We start from the raw sequence: 23,714 nt of genomic DNA on the forward strand, positions 1-23,714 counted from the left end.
GTTCCTAGGTGACTCTTCTCCTGACCTGGAGGAGGCTTGCTTTCGAGTCCACGTCCTCTTTCTTGCGGCTAGAGGCATTGAGGCTTTGGACACATCGGTGAGTTTCTCCTTTCCGTTGTGCGGTAGGGATTCCACAGAGTGGACCCAGCACACAGTCCTTGACTGACTCCAGATTCAAGCTATTGAGTTCTCACACCACAGAGGGGACTCAAGGGTGGCAGGCACATTGTGGTACATTTGTTTGCTGACACTCAGAGCCCTCCTTGTTATGTATTTGTACATGAGGATTCTTGGACAGAGGATGTAGCCCTTCGGGTTGCACGCTCAGCTTGGGCTTGGGCTTGGGCTTGGGCGGGACAGTCACTCCTTTCGCGCTTGTCTGGAGGTCGTTTGGATGCGGATTACTCCCCATCCAAACCGGCCTCAAAGATAGTGAAGTTGGCTGCCGTGGCAGCATATGTTTTCTCTCACTGACTCCATGAGGATCATCTCATGGAATGTGCAGGTATTAGGAGGGCCCTAGTTTCAGCGTTATAGGGGTCAGTTGTGTCAGGAGCTTCAGAGATGCCTTGTGGGTGGTGAGATTGACATTCTTATGCTACAGAAGCATCATCTTTGTGAGAGCCGCAGTAGACAATGTGGTCAGATTTTGCGTCGTCGCTATGAGACGTTTTGGTCAGCTGCATTTGGTCCTAGAGGCATCCAGTGAGGGGTATGTATGACTATTGCGGATTCTTTGCAGCAAGCCATTGTGGGCAGAGGGATTATTGTGCCAGGCAAGGCTCAGTGGATCACTATGCAGGTTCAGGGTTGCCTCGTGGCCTTCCTAAACATCTATGCGCCCAATGTGGCGAGTGCACGTGTAGAGTTTTGGTCTCATATTGTTGAGTCTCTGCTGCAGGCAGAGCAATGGTGCATTCGGGGTGACTTCAAACATGTTGGAGGACCCCTCTGACAGGATTGGAGGTAGCCATACTACTGTGCATGGAATTGAGTTGGCAGCTTATGTATAACTGCGGGTTTCAGGTGGCAGCATTCTAGCTTTGTGAGGCCCCCAGACAACCTGGCCTTCTCTCGTTCGAACCGCAAAGTGGGAGGAGTGAATCTATCTCGGATAGATCGCTTCTCTACTAGTGACCACTTCTGTGACTTGGGTGGGACAGTTTGCATTCTGGCTGGGACTTCTTTTACGGACCATGCACCAGTGACATAGTAACAGGGAATGGCCTCTCCGTTCCCCGTTCCCATTCTAAGTTCGCGTTCCAAATCCCCGTTCCGTGTTTCAAACGTGAGTACCCATAACAGGGAATGGCATTTTGTGGCAGTTGTCGTTCCGCGTTCCCCGTTCCGGTTTCCCGTTCCTCGTAACTATGACCAGTGATCCTCACAGTGACAGATAGACAGAGGAGGGGGAGCACGATGCTCCGTATCTCAGAGAGAGGGTTTTGTTGGACTCTGCGCTCAGAGAGCGAGTGGTGGCTCTTTGAACAAAGGGCTTAGACATGCAGGACTCTCTTGCTCATAGAGTGGCCTCTGGACTTGTTCATCTTAGTCGACTATTTCTTCAGGAGTCCATGGTCCGCCTGGTTGCAGCGAGAGAGGAGGAGCAGCGTCTCTGACGAGGCGCTGCTTCCTTGCAGAGGATGCACAAGCAGCATCCAGACAGTCCTTGGTTGGAGGAGCGGTTGCAGCAGGCTCGCCAAGAGCTTGCCAGCATAGAGTAGAGACCCCATGAGTTTGCTTTCCATCGACAGGCATCTCAGTGGACCCAGGTGGGTGATAGAGTGACAGGGGCTTTCTTTGAGACAGTGAGACCCAGACATACGCATGCCAGGGTCAACCAGTTGAGGAGGCCCGACGGGTCAGTTGCTTCAGAGCCTGAGGACATGCGAGCAGTTGCTACTGACTTTTACCGTGACTTGCTATCAGCAGAGCCCCAATCACAGTGACAGGATGCATGCAGAGAGCAGGTTTGATGCCTTGTCTTGTGACTGAGGAGATGCGCCAGAGGCTTGAACTGCCTCTTCAGCTAGAGGAGCTCCACGTGGCCCTCAGAGCACTTCCCTGTGGCAGCTGTCCAGGTGAGGATGGTTTGACTCCCAGCTTTTTCTTACAGTATTGGGACTTGCTTGGCTCAGATCTCTGCAATGCTTTTCAGTACATCTTCAACATAGGAGAGATGCCTGACAACATGAGTGAGGGTCTGATTTACCTCATTCTTAAGGAGGGTGGCTCCTTGGATAAGATTCGACAATGGCGGCCCATCACCATCCTCAACTCAGCCTACAAAATTCTTGCCAAGGCTCTAAGTTTGAGGATTTAGCAACTTCTAGAGAGCATTATACATGAGACACAGACAAGCTTTGTCAAGGAGCGTAGTATCCTTGACAACATCTTTACGTTTTGGGAGGCATATGCCCTCGCTCGCCTTCGTGGTGAGGATCTAGTGATACTTATTCTCGATTTTGAGAAGGCCTACGATAGAGTTGACTAGGACTTTACAGGGCCATGAGCAGATTTTTGGTTTCACAACAAGTTGGTCTACATGGTTTAGCGCTCCCTATTCGGGGCGACGAGTTACTGGATGTTGAGTTTGCAGACGACTCAGCTTTGTACTTGGAGGGCCAGGAGGCCAATCTTCACAACTGTGAGCAGGCTCTTGAGGTCTTTTGTTGTGCATCAGGCGCACGGATCAACTAGAGAAAGACAGTGGCTTTCTCGGTTGGTAGTGCTCCTACGCCTGATTGGCTGCCAAGTGACGGTTTCAAATGGATTCCCCCGAGGACTGCAGTTTGATACTTGGGCTGTCAGGTTGGTTTGGACTTGTCTCCTGAGCAGCAGATTGCTCCCCTCCTCCTGTCCATCAAAAGGAAGCTGTTACATTGGAGCTCCGCACGACTCTCTCTGGCAGGCAAAGTTGTAGTGGCCAACTAGGTGTTGTTGGCTACTATGTGGTACATCACTTCTTGTTAGATCTTTTCGAGTTCCTGCATCAGCCAGGTAGAGAGGCTGATCAAGAACTTCCTTTGGTCAGGGCGCGACACTCAAATAGCCCAGGCCAAAGTGGCTTGGCAGGTCATCACTCTTCCTTGTTCTCAAGGAAAGTTGGTGATCATAGCCCAACACAGCAGAGCAGAGCCCTTCTTGGGAAGTTTGTTGTCCGAGGTTTGCTTCCAAGGGAGGAGCCCTGAAAGGAGTTTTTGCTTCAGTGGCTTAGTGCTAGGGTGCCTCAGGCTGGAGGCCCCTGGCGACCTTCGACCAGATGGATCTTCACAGAGATGCGCAGAGTTGGCCTGAGCAGGAGACTGCAGGACCGTTTTGCTGTGAGTCTGCTCCGCTCCTGGGAGCAGCTGCGGAGAGGCTTGGAGCTACAGGGTGAGGGTTGTTTACACCAAGTTTTAGTAGAGGCCCCACAAGTGGCAGAGTGCTGTTTTCAGAGGATCTGAATTGTGGGCATCTGTGGAAGGACTTGTGTCATAGATCCTGACCCAGTAGCTCTTGAGACTCGCCACTGGAGGCTGTGGGATTGGGAGAGTTGTCCACTAGCACGAGTGCAGTGAGATCCTAGAGTGGTTTTGGAGGGACCCTTTCTTCTCAGCCGACCATCCAGGTGTCCCTTTCTTTCAGTACACTGTTCGACTGGGACGTCACATACTGGCAGCACGGAGAGAGGCTCGTCCTGCTGCAGCACCTCATTGGCAGGAGGAGGGTCTCACAACAGAATTCTTGTCAGCTTTTTGGGCAAGGTTGTGGGACTCCAGACAGCCGCTGCGAGTCACTTTGTTCCAATGGCTGGTTGCACATCAAGCTACAGCAGTTGCGAGCTGGCTTGTACACAGTGGTCTCTTGGCAACATGCGCAGCTTGTGACCATCCTGTGGAGAGTCAGTGTCATTGTCTTTGGGACTATCCTTTGGCATAGCAGGTTTGGCTTCATGTCCTTCGGCTGATGCTAGCTCTTTCCTCAACACGGCAGTACACTTGGGGGGCAACTGCTTGGTCCACTCTCACGGGTCCAACACTTCAGTTTGAGCTATCCTCCACCAGCAGGATGATAGTGATGCAAGGGGGTCGACCTACACTCCAGCCTGCTACAGAGCTACTCCGCAGGAGTGGTGTAGTGAGAGAGAGGAGTGTTGGGAGTTCATCTACGGCCTGACACTCTGGTTTATCTGGCGGGCCCGCTGCTTCAGCATCTTTGAGGCTCACCCTGTACCACCAGCAGAGACAGTTCGAGATCTTTGGCTAGAGCTGATCCATACTCTCAGAGGACAGTTCGAGAGACTCCAGGGCAGCTCCGACCACATGCGGGAGCGTAGAGTGGCTTTCCTTCGACTCTGGTGCCTTGGGCCTTTCTTCACCATGGTCCAAGGTATGCTCAGATGGCACCCCCGTCCACCTGTGTGGCTTTTCCCTCCTCCCATCTCTTGATTTAGCCTCATTGTACATATGTTGTTTTTTCATTGGGAGAGTCTTCTCCTTATGATTGTTGTAGCCCTCTCTAGTAGAGGTGGTTGTAGCCCTATGGGCAGTTTCATTAACTAATAGAAGGATCTTTTTCTCGGGAAAAAAAAAATTACAAAGCAATCAAAGAGACCAATGAATTGCATAAAGGAAATCATTGAAAGAAGTTATGTAATCATTCTCAAAACAATACAACTGTGACAAAAATGCAATCACTTGTCCACATTACAGTACATGCGCAGCCCAATATCCCAAGAACATCCTTCGAAGGTGCTTTAGAGCAGAGACATTTTTTCTATACAATGCCATTACCTCACAGTACTAATGTGAGGTAGTACATGACAACCAAAAGGTCAGAGGAGAAATCCACAAAAGAGTATATCAACATAAGAATGATAGCAAAAGCACTGGAATGCCGGCACCAAGTAGCTCCTTAATTTGTCCCATCCGAGTCTCTTACCATCATGCAAGTTGTTAAAATAATAATACCGTGCAAGGCCATTGGAGTCTTTCAATATACCACGAACTATACTTTTGCCAAGCCTATGACATTGATTTCTAGAAATCGGTTCCCTTCTGCAAAGAACCTTTAGTTCCATTTAATCCTTAAAGTTTTCATGTTAAATTTTTAAATGTGATTAATAGATCCACCTCACAGAGTCCCCTTTCAAAGCAAACATTCTAGAGTACTGAATACTTATGAGAGAGACTTGGACACCCCAAGTCAAAGATCTAGTGCAACACATGTGAGAGAAACTGAAAGAATTGAACAAAACTGAGAGAGGGAGGGACGACATGGCACGGCGGAGTTCCACGCCCAAAAGTACTGGCCCCAAAGACTGACACCCCTTCTCGGTATTTTTTTATTATTAGGCTTCAACAAGTACAATGTCCGAGGGTCCTCTCTCTCCGCATTGCTCCCAAGCAAATCTACCAGAAGAGGGACCCAGGCAATTCTTATAAAGGCCCTTGGCCAAAAGTAGTACATGAAAATCAAGTAGCCTAAAAGCATCTAGGACCCAAAAGCTAGCAGCCCTAGGGGCTGTCCATTCGCGGTTGCCACGTCATCAAGTAATGCCAATTGCGCAGGATGTTGGACGATGGGTTGATTTCCTTCTTAAACGCCACGTTGTCCGAGGCGTTTATTTTGGTGCTCGGGGTTTCTATGAGGTTTTACTGGCAGACACTGAAGCTAGAAACCTTTTGTTGGAGATGTCTCCGCTCTTTTTTGGCACGCAGATGACTCATGTTCTACCGTGGTCACTTACGAAGGACTATCAAAGTCTTATTCGTCACAAATGTCCAGTGTGGGTGGAAATAGTTGATTTCCCTCGCACGTGGAGGTATTTTCTTCCGTTGCTGGCTGCTCAGCTTGGCAAGGTAATTTGCCCTCCGAAATTGGATGCGAATACCCATAGGTTTTGCATTCTTTGGGATACAGACAAGCATACCCCGGATGGAATTATGGTTGATTCAAGGGATCCATGGGTTGGCAAGCGTCCTTTTAAACTCAAATGGGGAAAATTTGCAAACTCCAGTTTCGGATGTGGTAGATTTGGTCACATGCAATTTGAATGTCCTGAACCAGTTCTACAACCTCCTCTTTTGGCTGTTCCTACTTCTGCCCCTGCCCGTGTAGGCAAATCTGTTGGTGAAGCTAAATTGAATGGAGTTTCTACTATGAAGGTGATTCCCAATGTAGACAAAGTGAAAAACAAAAATCCGCAGTCAACTGATGTTGGGAATGTAAATGCACGGAAAGGCAAAAATGTTGGGTCAGGTGATGTTAGCTCATGGGCGGTGCCTAAAAAGACAGTGAAAATTCGTACTCCAACCCCCTCCCGTAATTATGTTCCTCTGGTTAATGCCAACAAGAATGTATCGTTTAAGCAACTTACTTGCAATGACAATCACACGTTGATTGGTGCTTGGGAAAAAGCGATGCATTCTTATAAGGATGTGCTTTTGGGTGAGGCTTCCCTCTCAGGCAGATCCTATGGACAAGTCTCCTGTTTTCACTCAGCGAATGGGTTCTGGTATGGATGTGGTGGATGGAGATGTCCATATGGGCATCTCGACTTGATCCTTGTGTCTCGCGCCAATGTACATATGATTGCTAATGCACAGTTCCATTAAATGCATTACATACAATGTGCGTGGGTTATGTAACCTTGACAAATGGCAATTGACTTGGCACTATGTACATACATGTAGGGCAGATATAGTAGTTTTGCAAGAACACAATCAACACGACTTTGCTTGTCAGTGTTCTTATTTTGTTGGTTATTGGATTGCATATGCTGGTTTGCAAGGCTATTCAGGTTTATTGATGCTGGTTCCGCATGAGCTTCAGCTAGCCCTCTTGTACAATGATCCGCAAGGCCGCTGGATGGTAGTTCAATGCCTGATGAACGGTCAGGTTTACAAATTTGGAGGTGTTTATGCGCATACAGCATCTGGGCAAAGGGTTGCTCTATGGCGAGACATCTCTTCTCGTTTATGGACTTCAAATGCATTCCTTTGTGGTGATTTTAATAATACCCCTGCGATGGATGATAGCACCACCGGTATTTCACACATGTTGTCTACGGAAAGGCTAGAATGGGATAGTCTGTTTGTTGCTACTCCGATGATTGATTTATGGCGGCATTTGCACCCAAATGCCCCTGGATTTACTTTTCAGCATGTTGCTCACTCTTCTTATCGAGCGCGGTTGGATCGATGGTATTTGCTTAATCTGCAACAATATGAGGATTTTGTATGTGAGGTCAGTATCGATTACACTTTACAGTTATTTGATCATTACCCTGTTTTGCTGAATGTGAGTTTTAGGCAGTCTCGTTGTGATCGACCTCTTTCTAGGAAACGTTTGCTACATATTAACAATGCTTATCTCACTCATGCGGCCTTTCGTGACATGATCTCTGATATTATTCCCCCGCTTCTTGCTCACGTGCATTTTGATCTTGATGCTGCGTGGTATCGCAGCCTACTATCGCTTTGTTATGAGGGTGCAAAGTGTCATTTATGACTATGGCACGCTACAGTGCACTCGGGGGGATGTTAAGGATGCGAAGCAAGCTTGTCAATAGTTGCAAATGTTGGCTGATTTGCGGCCTTTGTCTGACTCTGAAATGTCGGAGTTGTGCGAAGCCTCTGCGAGTATTCAACATAATGACAAGCGTAAACTTGCTAAATGGCAGACGCGTGCCCGTCAATAGGCTTTCATGGATAAAGGTTGTGCTTCGAAGCAATTTTTCAAGCATTTGCATCATGCGAGGGTCTCGCAAGCAATCAAGCGGGTTACGCTTTCCCCAAGTGTTTGGACTAATTCAAAACAAGAACTTGCTGATGCCATGGTTTTGCATTATCGACAGGTGTTTGCTGCTCCTCATGCATCCTCGGTTGCTTGCCATGCGCGTTAATTGATGCTTTTCTTTGTTCATCCGATCATATCCTCGCACGATGCATGTTGCCTTGAGGACCCGTTCACTGCCTCGGAATTGCATAGTGCGTTACTTGCCTTGGGCTGTTGGCGGGAGGATCTTGAATTTCCATTGCTTTTCATGATTAATGCAGCATGGCAAAAGCAAGATTTGCCTCTATCTTGGAAAGAAGGTTTACTTAAATTGCTGCCTAAGCAAGCGCTTTGCGAACAATTCTCTCGCTGGCGCCCGATTACTTTGATGCAAGTGATTTACAGTCAGATTTTGGTCAATTTGGCTAATGTTATGATCGGCATGGAGTATGCTAAGTATACTCATCAGGATGTGCTGGTTATGCAAGTTGATATTGAAAAGGCCTTTGACACTGTACAGTGGGATTTCATTGCTGCCACGATGAGGTGCCTAGGGTTTGGTCCTAAAATTGCCAATGTGGTTTATTTCTTGTATGCATGTAGCACGTCTTCAGGAATCTTGGAAGGCGAATTAACAAAATCTTGGCCTCTTGGTTGTTCGGTCAGGCATGGTTGCCCCCTTAGTGCTTTGTTGTAAGAATCAAATCATGGGGGCCAAAGGTGGGCTGCCACATTAAACCAGGCACACAACACTTGTGCTTTTCTTCCATATGAAGAAGCTCTACAACACAATATTTAGGAGATGAATCTAATGTGAGGCATTGAACCGTGTGCATGGCCTTTTCTTTGCCTTGAAAAAGAGGACAATCTTTCTTGTTATGTTGGCCCGAAAGACATCTAAAACACAAATTGTGTTTCTTTGCACGCTCAAAATCAGCTGTGCTGAGAGACCCACGTGGATTATCTCGTGATTGCTTAGGCTTCTTAGCCTCTTGTGGGCGTGGGGAGGTATATTGTCTCTTATTACTCTTGGAACGTGTGGGTGATCTACCTCGCCATTGGCTCCTAGCCACATTGCTCTTAGCAAAATTATTCTTAGAGTAGGGAACATTTCCTTTCCTCTCTTGGTCATCATCATATCTTTGGGCATGACTAATGGCTTCTTCCAAAGTTTTTGGATGAACCCGTTGTTGATTTATCTTGATCACTTGACCTCGGTTGAGCGTCTTCATGGTTTGCAGTTACCTTCCGGTCGTACCTTTGTTGGCCAGGTTTACGCAGATGATTTGTTGTTTATGCCTTATAATCAGAAGGCTGATGTCGAAGTGATTATGGAAGCGTTGGAACTTTTTGGCATTGCGGCTGGGCTTAAAGTCAACTTTTGTAAATCGAAGCTTCTGCCTCTTCGTTCTTGTGATTGGCACAGTCAATTGTGGCAAGGTGAGATTATTTCTCCAAATGTGATTACTAGGCATTTGGGTTATCCAATTGGATGGAATGTCACTCATTCTCAAAAAGTGGATTGGGTTATGTAACGATTGAAAGTCAAATTGCACTACTGGAAGTTATCCACTTGGCCATTGCATGTTCATCTGCGAATTGTTCAGAGTATCCTGTTGGCTTATCTTCAGTTCTTTTTGCCACTAATGCATTGATTCTCTTATGTCGGACATTATGTCCCATTTGTGGCGGACCCATGCACAGAAAAAAGGCTTGCGCTTGATGTCTATGGGAAAGCTTTCACTCCTAAACGCATGGGTGGCCATAACATTTTGGATTTGCGCAGGCATGTCCTTGCTCAGAAAGCTATGTTGTTGCCTACACTTGCACAGCAAATTCAGCCTTGGACTCTTATGTTTGCACACCTTGGTCAGCATGTTGTTACTTCCTCTTTTGGCCATTTGCAACCATCTATCTGAGAGGTGGTTTTCGGCAAGATGGAAGGGTACATTCCTGCATGTCCTCTTGCTTCCACTTTAGTGTCTGCCTGGAAAGAGGTTACGATTCATCTTTCATGGAATCCTCGGCAGGAAGGTGATTCGATTCGTTTGGAGAGTCTCCATTGGAGCCGAGCATTTTCTCTTACTTTAGTCGAGACTCGACCGCTCCCCTCCCCAGGCTTATTTTCTCTCAGGCCGTGGCATTCGTGTGGTTGAGGATGTCGTCGATGAGGCTAGATATACTTTTGAGTTCCCCTTCGCCGCTCGCCGTTTTGGATTGGGCATGCATTACCGTCAGTTTTGGAGAGAACTTCAAAGTATGTTGCATGACTTTTTGCCAGTTTCACCTTTACCTCATGGTGATCGCATGTTTGATTGGGCTCTTCGGGATACGCCTTTTCGGGACATTTCTGCGGGTCGAATTTATGCTCTCCTGCTACCACTATCTTGGCTTGTTGATCATTGCAATGCCCTTTGGCACATGCACAAATCTGATCTTTGGTGGAGGAAGCTTCTCTTTGCCTTGTGGAAAAGTCACTTGCCGTTGAAGGAGCAACTCTTTCTTTGGCGTCGTTTGCTTGGAGTGCTTCCTGTTGGCACTTTTCTTAGGGCGCGTCATATTCGCTCCTCCTCTTGCGTCCGTTGCTCCACCACTGCAAAAGAGGATATTTATCATTTGTTGTGGCATTGCTGCATTACTAGAGACTTCCTTCTCCCACGTATCGGCCTGTATGCGGCTCTGCTTTCCTGGGGTTGTTTTTCACAAAAGGTTCTGGGTATTTGGTATTTTCTCACCGACACTACAGCATTTCGCGGTCTTCTTTATGTGGGTCAGATACTAGGCTTATTGGACCCTGTGGAGTCAGCGTAATGCTTACATCTTCCATCGTGCTCATGCAAACCCGTTCCCACTCTTCAAGCTTTCCCTTGGGCATTCATTACAGTTTGCCTTGGAAGTTGGTGATATCACTGCAGAGATACATCGGCTTCCCTATGAATGTTCTAGCTACTCTGTACAGCTGAGTAGTTCTGTGTTCTTCCCCTTGTATATTACCCTTTTGGTGGGTTTGAGGTTTCCCACTACTAAATTAATCAAACAGATATACAAAAAAAAAAGTGTGTGTGTGTGTGTGTGTGTGTGTGTGTGTGTGTGAGAGAGAGAGAGAGAGAGAGAGAGAGAGCGGATCCAGGAGACTCGCTGGTGACTGCTGCTGCTGGTGGAGACTGCCTTGCAATTCTGCTGTGGCGATGACAGGCCTGCTGCTGAGCAACTCGGACCCCCAATTGATCAGAGTGTGATGCAACGACTTCATGAAGATAGCAGCCGGAAGTGCTCACGCCCATGGCTGCGAGATCTGCCTGCCCTCTAGTCTTGCATCGAGATGGGCTGCCACCTATTCCAAGGGAGTGTCATCCCGCCTCAGATCGCCTACCTCACCACGCTTGCCTACCTCGACGTCCGCTCTCTGGCCTGCTTCCTGTCAATGTCTGGTCACTCCCCAACCTCCGTCACCTCGACCTCAGGTACAACCCCCTGCTTGGCAACACCGTCTCCAACTCCTCCCTCCTCTCTACCTCTCACTTTCCACCAACAACCTCTTCGATCTAGCCCCATCCTCTACTCCCTCACCAACCTCCTCCACCTTGACTCCAATGCCGCCCTCACCCACTTATCTTCCCCTGGTCTCACCCGCCTTCAACCTCCACTCCCTCGACCTCAGCTGGTGAGCCTCCTTGGCTTTCCTCTCAAACCAAGAGATCTCCGCTGTAATTCTGCAGCCTTGGTGACAGGCTACTTTCTAGGCAACGGCGTTGGCCCACTGAGCAGCCCACATGCTGCAGCGCCTTGACAAAGATAGCGCCCTTCGACAAGGGGCTCTCGTACCAGAAGTGTTCATGGCCATGGCTACCGGTGTGCCTGCCTTCTCCTGCATAGCTTTAGGCTACCTGAGATAGCCAAGCTTACCGTGCTTACCTACCTCAATTTTGAAGGCCACTGCCCTCCCCTCTCTAGCACGCTTGTTGCCACTCTCTGGTCACTCCCCAACCTCCATCACCTCGACCTTAGCTACAACGCCCTGCTTGGCTAAAGGCTACTACCCAGTCACCTCGACCTTGTTCTTGTTTTAGATTAAGGCGACTGCCATTGACAGAGATATGAAAAGAGAGAGAGAGAGAGAGAGAGAGAGAGAGAGAGAGAGAGAGAGAGAGAGAGAGAGAGATGTTATATTAACGTCTTCGAAAGGCCAAAATGACCTCTGAGACCAAAAAGTTACAATTGGTGAATCTGATATCATGTCTGAGTACGGAAATTACAAAGTTACAAAGAACTAACACTAAAACACTAGGGAGAAAGGAAATAAATTTGAAGCTGATTCGGGATTGAGACAAGATTGGTGGGTTCAGATGAAATCTCTCATCTGTCACTGTCGGATCTCATCAACCTCCTCCATGGTCATTACTCTGGTTGGGCGTCTTCCATGTCTAGCTAGAGTGATATGTATCTTCTGTTGCAGCCTTCGTCAGTGGTGGGAGACCCCCCGAGGTCGTGGGCGTCTTGATCTGCCTAGCTCAGTGGCTCGGTCAAGCAGCGTACCTCTAGTATGGGTGTGCTCTGAGATCTGCTGTAATGACTGCTCCTCTGACTCTCCCCTGGGCTGGTGTCAAGAAATTTGTGATTCGTCTCTGACACTGTCTTTCCTCTGATGTCCTCAACAAGCACACTCCCTAAGTCTGCGCAGCTCTAGCAGGAACAATCCAAGGCATCTCTAATCCTTGTATCTCATGACTCTAGAAAAAGGTCCGAAACCTTCTCTGAACAGGCAATGGAAGCGGCCGTGTATCTCATCGTACGCCGGGCAATGACGTGTAGTGCAGCTCTCTCTCTGGCTCTAAGTTACATAGGTGACATATCCTGGCCCCTGTTGGCACCCCTTGAAATCGGCCCGTCTCGATCTGGAGCTAATGTGAGGATATGCATATCTACCCAATAGCGCATCTTATCCCCATGAGATAAGTGCATATCCATGTATGCAGGCCTAGTCACAAAGCCGTCCTCCGTGAGTTGGAGAAGATACTCTCTGTAGAAGGCCATCTTCGTGCCCAACTCCTGTGTCGGCTGTATCCATGTGTGTCACAAAGTGATGATGTGGCGGACAGCAGAAACCCTAATTTCTGCCAGAAACCCTAATTTCCAAAAATCGCGGAGGTTGAAAAAAATAATAATAAATAAAATTTTAAAAATGATGAGCGACGCGAATTTTCCTTTTTTTATTAAAAAAAGAGAAAAGACTCTCTAAGAGAGAGAGAGAGAGAACTGATGCTTTTTATTTTAAAAGCTTTTGGGGCTCTGCTTTTGGGCATCCCTTCTATCTTTAAATAAGTGGTGAGGGCTTCACTTCTCAGAGCATCTGGACGCAGAGTCTGAGAGTGAAACCCTAGCTACTCTCTTGTACTTTGATCTGATTAATATAAAAAGAAATACCGAAAGGGGCGCCAGTCTTTGGGGCCAATATCTCTAGGCACGGAACTCCGCCGGGCCAGTGCAAATCTATTGTGATCTGTGAATTGTTTTGAAGTGGTTATTTGGTGTTGTCGCGGTTGATTCTTGACTTGGAGTGTCCAAGTCTGTTACAATGGTATTAGAGCATGGCTGATTTCTCTGCTACGGGAAATCCGATCCCCGAATATTTTTTTTCCGCGGCACCTATGGCTTCAGGCAATGATCAGTCGACTCCCTCTGCATCTGGAGATGCGGGCAAGGATCACAATGAAGATTCCGGCACGGAGTATGGCCCGCCTAGGCCTACTCCAGCGGAGCAGCAAGAGATGGAGCGTCGAAAATTGATTGATGATGCAACAAAGATGATGCTCAATTTTGCCAAGGACCCGAAGATGGCAAAATATATGAACCAGACCTCTTTGGAAGAGGTACAAACGGAGTGGCAGAGAACCACAACACCACTCCCGAAACCCGCTCTCAAGAAACCTTCTGCCTCCAAGAAATATACGGAGAAGGAACTGGAGAACGTGGTTGATGCACGGATTGCTCAGCTTTTCGACGTGCAAAAGAAAGGCAAAAAGCACGGCAAAAAGCAGAAGAAAGGCACTGACTTCCCGGGATATTTGGGTCGTCGGTCGACATTTGACAAGGCAAAGAAATTGAAGAAGCGCGTCAAGTTTGAAGACCTACCCAGTTCTTCTTCTTCTTCTTCTGACAGTTCTTCTAGCTCTTCAGACTTGAGCGAAGAAGACAGGAAAGCAAAAAGCGAAGCAAGAAACAAAGCTTCGGAAAGGGCAAGAAAAAAAGCAAAGAAGGCTACATCTCACCCAGAGACTGACAGTTCTACTGAGGACTCGTCTACAGACAGCTCAGATTCCGATGATGGAAACTTTTATGCGAACAAGAAGAATTTTTACAAAGCTAACCAGTATGACTTTCTCGAAGATAAAAGCAAGAAAGTCCGGAAGGTGGCCACTCGATCAAGTTTGATACTTTTTCAGGATACTCAGATGCTTCAAAGGCTTTGTCTTTTATACAGCAGTTTGACATCGCTTTCGCGGGAGGACGCTATTCAGAGCACTCCAAGATTCGGAGAGCTGCCTCTTACTTTAAGAGGAATGCTCGTACTTGGTGGTCCACGCTTGTTTTAAACAAGACTGTGCCAGTTAAATGGCTGAAATTTAAAAAGCTTTTTATTTCTTCTTGGTTGACGCAAGAATATGAACGAGATATACGAGCTACTTGGAACCATCTTCGGATGACCAAGAAAGATACAATCAATGCTTATTGTGAAAGATTCTGGAGCTCTTTTCTACCCGCCTCTTCATTCAAGAAGATCTCGTTCAGAGAACAGATTGAGCGGTTTACCTTGGGTCTACCTACAGAGATCCGAGATCACTGCTTGGAACAGAAGTCGGCTTCTATTCAAGAGTTGATGAGTCATGCGAAGCGGGGCTTTGCCATTCACTCTAGCAGTCTGACCTACCCCACAGATGAGGCCATGACACAACGAGCCAAACAGACTTCTGGGAATGAAAGTAGAAAGAAAAAGAGCAACCCAGAGAAAAAGGATGCACGACCCAAGCTTACTTCTGAGGAGAGTGCTCGCTTCATCAGAGAGGGGAAGTGCTTTGGATGCGGGGAACAGGGACATATCTCCGCGAAGTGCCCTAATAAGGCACAGAAAGAACAGAATGATAAAGAACAACGACAGGCCTGAGAGTTCGAGAGCAGCTGAGGAGCGTGGCAGAAAAGACAGATAGAAAAGCAGAACTGGTACCACATGGCGTGGGACTTACACCGAATCAAATGAATGAAAGTACAAACTTTGCCGCTTTTTGGGGCAAAGTGAAGGATCAGGAAGCTCTTTTGAAGGAGCCAAGGCCAACTTCTTTTCACTTGGAATTGGCAGCTCGATTTGGAATTACGCCCGACAGACTGACGCCACAGGTGGAGGTAGTTTGACTAGCACCCGGATGGGATGTTGCCATTACACCGAGCATTGGAAAACTTCGTTTGCAATAACAGGGGTGTTCAAGGCACGCGAGTGAAGTTCTACTCAGGATCCCTTGGTACCACAAGAGCTACACCGTGGTTGACTACCGGGCCGAGAAAGCGACTTTGATAAATGAAGGGCTTAGAGATTGTACTTGATGAACTTCAGTTTCTTACTCATTCTTTTGGGAGAGCACTGAACGATGGATAAAGGTTGAATATGTTTTGACCTCATCAAAAGAACGCCAAGATTTTTCTCCACACTCATGCCGATTGCTTTTCAGAGGGCCTGAAGATCAAACCATTGATCTGATACTTGGAAGCACGTCACCGAACCGGCCACCTTACCGTGTGAGCCGAGTACAGAATGAAAAGATTATGAACCCAGTGAAAGACCTCTTGGAAAAGGGTCTTGTCCAGCCTAGTACTTCACCGTATTGCTCTCGAGTGTTGTTGGTTTTGAAGAAAGACAGATCTTGGAGAATGTGCATCAATTATAGCACTCTCAACAAAATCACCATCAAGAACAGATTTTCGATTCCTAGGATCGATGATATACTCGATAGGTTACAGGGATCCTCTTGATTTAGCAGGATTGACTTGAAGAGTGGATATCATCAGATCAGGATAGCGCCAGGAGATGTCTACAAGACAGCTTTTTGGACGACTTTTGGGTTATTTGAGTTTTTGGTGATGCCTTTTGGCTTAACCAATGCTCCTGCGACATTTAACCTAGACAGGATTTTTCGAAAGTACAGGCTTCTTCTTGGCACTTTCTTTGACGACATCATTGTTTTCTCCAAGAATGACGCAGAACACAGAGATCATCTGCTTCAAGTCTTTCAGGCATTACGATATCACACGTTAGTGATTAATGCAAAGAAAAGTGAATTTTTCCTACCAAAGATACACTTTTTGGGACACATTGTGTCACCACAGCAAGAGTGCAAATGGACCCGGCCAAGATAGAGACTATCCGTGATTGGCCCGATTTGAGGAATGTCCATGAAGTTAGAAGCTTCTTGGGACTGTGTTCGTACTACAGGCGGTTCATACGAAAGTTTGCAGAGGTTGCTTCCCCTTTGCATACCTTGACACAGAAAGGAGTACCTTTTTCGTGGGGACCAACAGAGGTGATTGCCTTTCGGACATTGAAAGAGAAATTGACTACAGGACCTATTTTGACTTTGCCGGACTTGCAGAAGTCATTTGAAGTATATTGTGATGCTTGTGGTCGTAGTCTGGGTACGGTCTTGATACAAGAAGGCCATGTCATAGCTTACGAGAGCCATTTGTTCTCTAGGCCGGAGATGATAGCACAGATTTATGAGAAAGAGCTATTGGCGGTTATCCAAGCTCTTACTCAGTGGCGGCATTACCTACTTGGAGCGGATTTTACTGTCTTTACAGACCATCAGAGTTTGCGCTACTTCTTGTCACAGAAGCAACTTTCGGAAAAGCAGATGCGGTAGGCGAACATCTTGTCACAGTTCCACTTCCAGATTGTCCATGTGCAGGGACAGAAGAATGTGGTGGCAGATGCTTTGTCTCGGAAACCGTTGGTTCTGGCTATTTCCGCGATACATCATAGGAGCTTCGAGGATATGGTCGATCAGTATGCCACAGATACAGATTTTGAAGATATTTTCACACGAATACGGGATGGGGAGACAGTAGCTGGATACTCCCTTCGAGAAGGCTACATGATGAAAAAGACTATGTTGTGCGTTACACAGCCGTTGAGGAAAAAGGTTGTGACTGAATGCCACTGTCCACCTTTTACGGGTCACCGCGGCATTGCTACCACCATGAAAGGGGTAGAGAGATACTTCTTTTGGCCGTGACTCAAAAAGGACGTGGAAGAGTTGTGCGCAGTATGCCAGAAGGTCAAGTTTGACAGGCATAAGGCACATGGATTGTTACACCCTTTACCCATACCCACCCGCCCCTGGGAAAGTATTGAAATGGATTTCATTTTTGATCTCCCGAGAACACAGAATGATCATGATGATTTTCCGATTACATGGCACGTCTGAGACGATTGTCTCCGACAGAGACCCCAGATTTATGAGTTTGTTTTGGAAGGCAATTTAGGAGAACATTGGCACGCAGTTGCAGTTCTCGTCATCGTTCCACTTGCAGACTGACGGGCAATCTGAGATTGTCAATTCACTGGTTTTAGATTTATTGAAGTCTTGTATCTGGGATCAGAAGACTCAATGGGAAAAGAACTTACCTTTGGTGGAATTTGCCTACAATAACACGATACACTCTTCGACGGGGAAGACGCCATGTGAGATTCTTGAAAGTGCTGCGAAGGTTCCATCCTTCCTGAGCATGAAAGATTAGATATTTGAAGCGGATGAATATTCGCGAGATTTCGATACGGCTTTTGCCAAGGTTCGCGAGACTTTTTAGGAGTCTCAAGAACAACAGAAAAAGGCAGCGGATCGCCATCGTCACGATTTGAAATTGAAGGAGGATGATTGGGTGCTCTTACGTTTGAGAAGGCACGCCTACGAAAGAAAAAGGGAAAGGAGAGGCTTTTTCCAAAGCTTAGTATGCGATACTACGGACCTTTCCAGATAACTGAAAAGATAAATGATGTCTCCTTCCGATTGAAACTGCCAGATACTTGGAGGATTCACAATGCATTGCATGTGAGTCTCTTGAAACATGTTAAGGATGATGTGCCTGATGATGGGGAGCCTGATGAGCAACCCGAAGTGGAAGAAAACGAGGAGATCCTTGTTCCTAAACAGATTTTGGCACATAACGATACGAAGAAAGGTAAAGTCCGAAGGCGGGTTCTTGGTTAAGTTCAAGAAATTTCCTGCATTTGATGCGAAGTGGATGGAGGAGGAGGACCTAGCAGATACTCCTCGGATTGTGAAACTTTACCTCGATGTTTTGATTTAGCATAGTCTACTCCAAACAGAACCCAGAATTCAGCTTGGCCGGAGATCTGGTGCAGTGGAATGCACAAGAGGGGAGTCACTCCGCTCCTTTGTCAACAGATGCCTCGATTTTGATACTAAAGTCACTGATGTCTCTTTGAGCTTCAGGGATACTGAGAGCTGACAGTATTCTGATGGATGACTTTATGAAATGGAATTCCTGATAATGATACTCATTTGTTATTGACTTCTTGCGAGTGCAGGAACTGATAGACGAAATGACTGCAGCATTTTGGTCTGATTGATCTCGAATAGACATGGTTGCAATAGGGGTTAGTCAATCGGACATCGATGAGGTCCCGATTGGACCTAGATGTGATTGCTAGCTACATTGCCGATAAATCATGGTCTAAGATCCGAATGAATGTTGAATGTCATGTGATGTCCTGTGATGTCTGGTGATGTCCTGTGATGTCGTGTGATGTGACTGTCGATTTTGTACATGTGCTAGATGTGTGTTCCTAGTACGTAGGTACTAACAGTCAGTGTCTGCTAAGACGGTTTATGGCTTTTGTCGGTTTTGCAGGCGTAATCGCGGTCGATTACAATGCTTTCAAGAGGGGGTATGTCACAAAGTGATGACGTGGCGGACAGCAAAAACCCTAAAATTCTTGCAAACCCTAATTTCTGCCAGAAACCCTAATTTCCGGAAATCGCGAAGGCTGGAAAAAAAAATTTAAATGATGAGCGACGCGAATTTTGCTTTTTTTATTAAAAAAAGAGAAAAGACTCTCTAAGAGAGAGAGAGAGAGAACTGATGCTTTTTATTTTAAAAGCTTTTGGGGCTCTGCTTTTGGGCATCCCTTGTATCTTTAAATAAGTGGTGAGGGCTTCACTTCTCAAAGCATCTGGACGGAGAGTCTGAGAGTGAAACCCTAGCCACTCTCTTGTACTTTGATCTAATTAATATAAAAAGAAATACCGAAAGGGGCGCCAGTCTTTGGGGCCAATATCTCTAGGCACGGAACTCCGCCAGGCCAATGCAAATCTATTGTGATCTGTGAATTGCTTTGAAGTGGTTATTTGGTGCTGTCACGGTTGATTCTTGACTTGGAGTGTCCAAGTCTGTTACAATGTGCTCCTAGTATCTAGCTGAAACAGGTCTTGGCGTATGAGTCTGGTGATCTCTATCCGTGTGAGAGACAGGGAGGGTGGATCCAGAGAGTATTGAAACGGAGGCAATCTATCCATGTTGAAACCATGCGACTGAAACCATGCCATCATCTGTCCATACCAACATGTTGTATCGCCTTGTAGAGCTAGTTGTCGAGATGACTCCAGGGCAAGCCGAGCGTATCTGTCCCTGGGGAGATCCCATAGACCGTGCATAAAGGATACTGATCTCGTCAATGCCTCCATCATGCGGGGGGTGGGTTTTGGGGGGGGGGGACGGCTAGCTCGGCTCGAATAATCTCATGCGGCACTGAGGCCTTAGCTCGAATCATCCGAGCGATCATAGAGACCAAAGGCCTCTACATACATCTCTATCCATCTGTGTTGCCAGATCTCCCATGGTGGTCTATTGAGGGTCCCCATACCTGAACTCCATAGAGCATCGCTGGAGTCACTAGAGTGTCAAAAAGCCAGAGCTTTGTTTGCGGTTCCTGAAACTGCACCTGCGAATACATCCTCTCCAGTCCTCCCAAAGCTGCATATGCTCTCGTCAGTCTAGTCTCTGATGCTCTCCTTAGTGAAAACCGGTCCACCGAAAACTACCCCAAGATAAGCATATGCATCTGTGTACTCCACAGTCTCCTGGCCATACATAAATGTGGGTGCCGACCTCCTGACCCACTCTGGTGTGGTGTTGAACACCATAACCTTGGTTTTTCCGTGGTTGACAGACAATCCACTGTCACGAGCAAATGTATGCAGAGCATCCAAATGACGTTGCATCCCCTCTGGAGAGTCTGAAATCGGCACAATATCATTAGCATATAGTAACAACGGAATCCATTGCCCGGCTAGTTGAGCCCCCCTATCTCCCTGACGCTCTACATAGTCCGAAAACTCGTCCACATACATCCCAAAAAGAGTTGAGGATAGGGGGCATCCTTGCTTTACTCCAATAGTGGAGTGGACCATGCGATGGTGTCTATCCTCCTCAATAATAGCTCTTAGTGTCAGAATCTGGTCAAGAGTGGAGAAACCTCTCCTGAAACCTGCTTGCCCTGGTGCTCTTATGCCCTCTCGCTCTACCCATCTGCTCAGCTCCTGCTCAAGAACGGATGCATACAGCCTAGCTAATGTGTGACCAACCATGATGGTGTGATAATTCTCGAGATGTAAGGTGTAGCGAAAGTGAATGTTGAACTTTGCTCAAGATGCTCCGAACTGTGCTCAGGTTTCCTTTTGCTTATGGAAGGGAGAGCCTTCCGTTCCTTTAATGAGAGAGTGCAAGTGGTCACAAACAAAGTGGTAAACACTGCAAATGAAGGTACTGAGACTGAGAGATAGAGAGAGAAGAATACGACACTAGAATGTTGTCAAACCCTATTCCGAAGGCCCCACTCTCTATGGCAAGAGCGGTCTACTATTGATTGCACAAATCTCTACAATGCTTTGGACTTGCCGACAATGTCTATGACGATGAGGACGACGACGAGACGGGCTGAAATCTGAAAACGCTAAGGGCTGAAATCTGCAAATCTTGTATCTGCTGAATTCTGACTCTGTCGGTGACAATGTCGATGACGACGATGCGACGACGACGCGCTGAAAACGCAGATGTTGAAATCTGCGTTTTCCGGGCTGAATCTGCAGACTTCGATGGATTTGACCATGCGGCGAGGATCTCCTGCCGGATGGTGAGATCAGCGAGGTTCGGGACTTCTACTGCGGAAGCTGACTTCTGAAAACTGAAAATGCTGGTCCTTCTTGAGGTCTTGTCGCGACGAAACTGCAAAATGCTGGTTGTTATGCTGCTCCAAAAACGCTAGGGCTGATCTGTCTTCTGTTGCAAAACAGCTAGTGTTTTTGTTGTCTTGCTGTTGCCGGCTGCTCTACAATGCAAAAACGCCAAGGCTGATCTAGGGATGAAAACGCTAGGGCTTACAGATGGTTGAAAACGCTAGGGTTGTTGCGGGGGGGAATCTTCTGCCAGAAAGTGCTAGCGCTAGGTTTCTTTATCTACTTGGCTATCAAAAGTGCCCTACCTAGTTCCCAACAAAAGTCACTTAAAAATAATAAGTGAAAAATGCAAAAATGCAAAAATAGGGAAAATAGGTCTATGCACTGTAAAAATGCTACTGAAGGGTTCGACTATGATCTGATGATCATGTTGTGTGCAACCTGAGGATATGCATCTAATCTAAGCGTCTGGACATGCAAGGTCTGCAAACAGACTCACAAAAGTGCCAGATCACTTCCTAATCTAGGCTGACTGAATTGAATTGAACCCATGTCATGAAGTAGCTTGTCCACGTACACATAGGGTTAATGTGCACGTGACATGGGAATCATGGGATCTCCTGACTTGAAGAGAGGCACAATCGTAGACATACTCCAAGTCTCAGGGAAGCCTTCATACATGGCTTGATTAAACATCATAGCCAAGAGCTCTGCAAGCATATCTCTGGCATGGATGAAGTGCTCTACTACCAGACCATCATGATCATGTGCTCTCCTTGTCTTCATCCTGTCAATGGCTTTCCTTACCCTCTCGGCAATAAAGAAAGAACATGTCTCCGGGCATGTCTCTAGTGGGTCCGGCAAATGTGGTTGCCCTAATGCTGTGTAGAGAGATGTGGCATATTCCCCCCATGTCTCAATGGAGGTGACCGCTGGTGGTGGTGAATGCTCGTGGAATAACTTCCATGCTTCGCCAAAGTCGTGACTTATAAATAGCTGTTACAAATCCCGCTCTAGCTGAGATAGATAAGCCCTTATCTTTCGTCGCTTTAGGCGGCAAAAGATAATCCGTGACTGTCTATGTGTGGTAATTCCCATGAGCACTTCCCTCTGTAATTTGATCCTCGTCTCTCTACACTCCTCATCATACTAGCTATTCTCGGGCATGCTCCCAAATCGTCTCCGTGTAGGCTAGCTGTGGGGGTATGCCTTTGATGCTGCATACCCCCACACAGAGAGAGAGAGAGAGAGAGAGAGAGAGAGAGAGAGAGAGAGAGAGAGAGAGAGAGAGAAATGAAATGAAATGAAATGTTATATTAACGTCTTCAAAAGGCAACCTATGAGACCCGAAAGTTACAAAGTGGTGGATCTGATACAGAGTCAGAGTAACAAAATAACCTAACAACAGTACAAAACAAAGATATATACCATGAGAGAGAGAGAGAAGAAGAAGAAGAAGAAGAAGAGTATCTTAACGTCGTAGGAAACTATCCCAAGAGACCTTAAAGATCTATCAGACGAGGAGAGTTGAACTCAAGACTTGTTATTCAAGAGGGAAATGGCATAAATAATCTACCACACTTGGGTGATAGAAAGGTTATACCATTTTCCTCTTTTTATTAGCGCGCGCATACACACACCCGAGAAGAAGAGTATTTTAACATCGTAGGAAACTATCCCAAGAGACCTTAAAGATCTATCTGATGAGGACAGTTGAACTCAAGACTTGTTATTCAAGAGGGAAATGGCATAACCAATCTACCACACTTGGGTGATAGAAAGGTCATACCATTTTCCTCTTTTTATTAGCACACACACACACACACCCGAGAAAAAGAGTATTTTAACTTCGTAGGAAACTAGAGAGAGAGAGAGAGAGAGAGAAATAAAATGTTATATTAAACGTCTTCAAAAGGCCAAAATGATCTATGAGACCAAACTGATACAATCCTTGTGGATCTAATCCACTGTCTGAGTACAAAAATAAAATGAAGTGAAAGACTGCACTAAAAGGGTACAATCGTCAAACTAAAATCATCATCATCATCATCAATGCCCGAGGATACGAGGCATCGGGCGTTGTCCGAGAAAGTATTGCATCAGTCGTTGAAGAACTTCGTCAATGTCCGCCTCTGTAAATAGTCGTATTGGGCATCTCCCATATCATGCTAGAATAGTCTTGATCCTCTGATGGAGCCTCCTTCAAATGTCGTGGTTTCCATCATAGGCGTGAGCGTCTAGCTCTCCCAAGCTCACTGGCTCTGTCCACTAATATACCTTTGGTATAAGTGGGCTCTGAAGTCAGCTGTGAAGCATGCTCACCTGGCTGTTGAGTCCCTGCTCTAAAGAAGTCAAGTGATCTCCCTCTGTGAATGTCTCCCACTGCCTAGTCTCCTCAAGAGACTCTCCCTGTGTTTGCGCAGCTCTAGCAAAAACAATCCAAGGCATCTCTGATCCTGATATCTCATGACTCTAGCCAACGGTCCAAAGCCCTCTTTGAATAGACACTAAAATCGGCCCCGTATCTCATAGTATACCGGACAACGACAAATGTGAGGTAACTCTTATCTCTGGCTCTATGTAATGAGGTGTAAACCTTTAGACTATGAGTGGAGTGATAAGTGCTCGTAATCATGAAAGTGACAACTATTTCTTAACCAATAGAAAATTTGCAATTAAAACAAGTTGTCATTTGGGATTTTAGCTAAG

General features: G+C 46.6%; 1 protein-coding gene across 5 annotated transcripts in view; it reads right to left on the reverse strand.

Moving 5' to 3' along the window:
* LOC147457102 (uncharacterized) overlaps positions 1-23,714 on the reverse strand; it is a 49,431-nt gene that overhangs the window by 20,424 nt on the left and 5,293 nt on the right. The window lies entirely within an intron of this gene.

The sequence above is a fragment of the Adiantum capillus-veneris genome, chromosome 5, assembly GCF_014529385.1.
Source record: "Adiantum capillus-veneris isolate H3 chromosome 5, ASM1452938v2, whole genome shotgun sequence".
NCBI lineage: Eukaryota > Viridiplantae > Streptophyta > Polypodiopsida > Polypodiales > Pteridaceae > Adiantum > Adiantum capillus-veneris.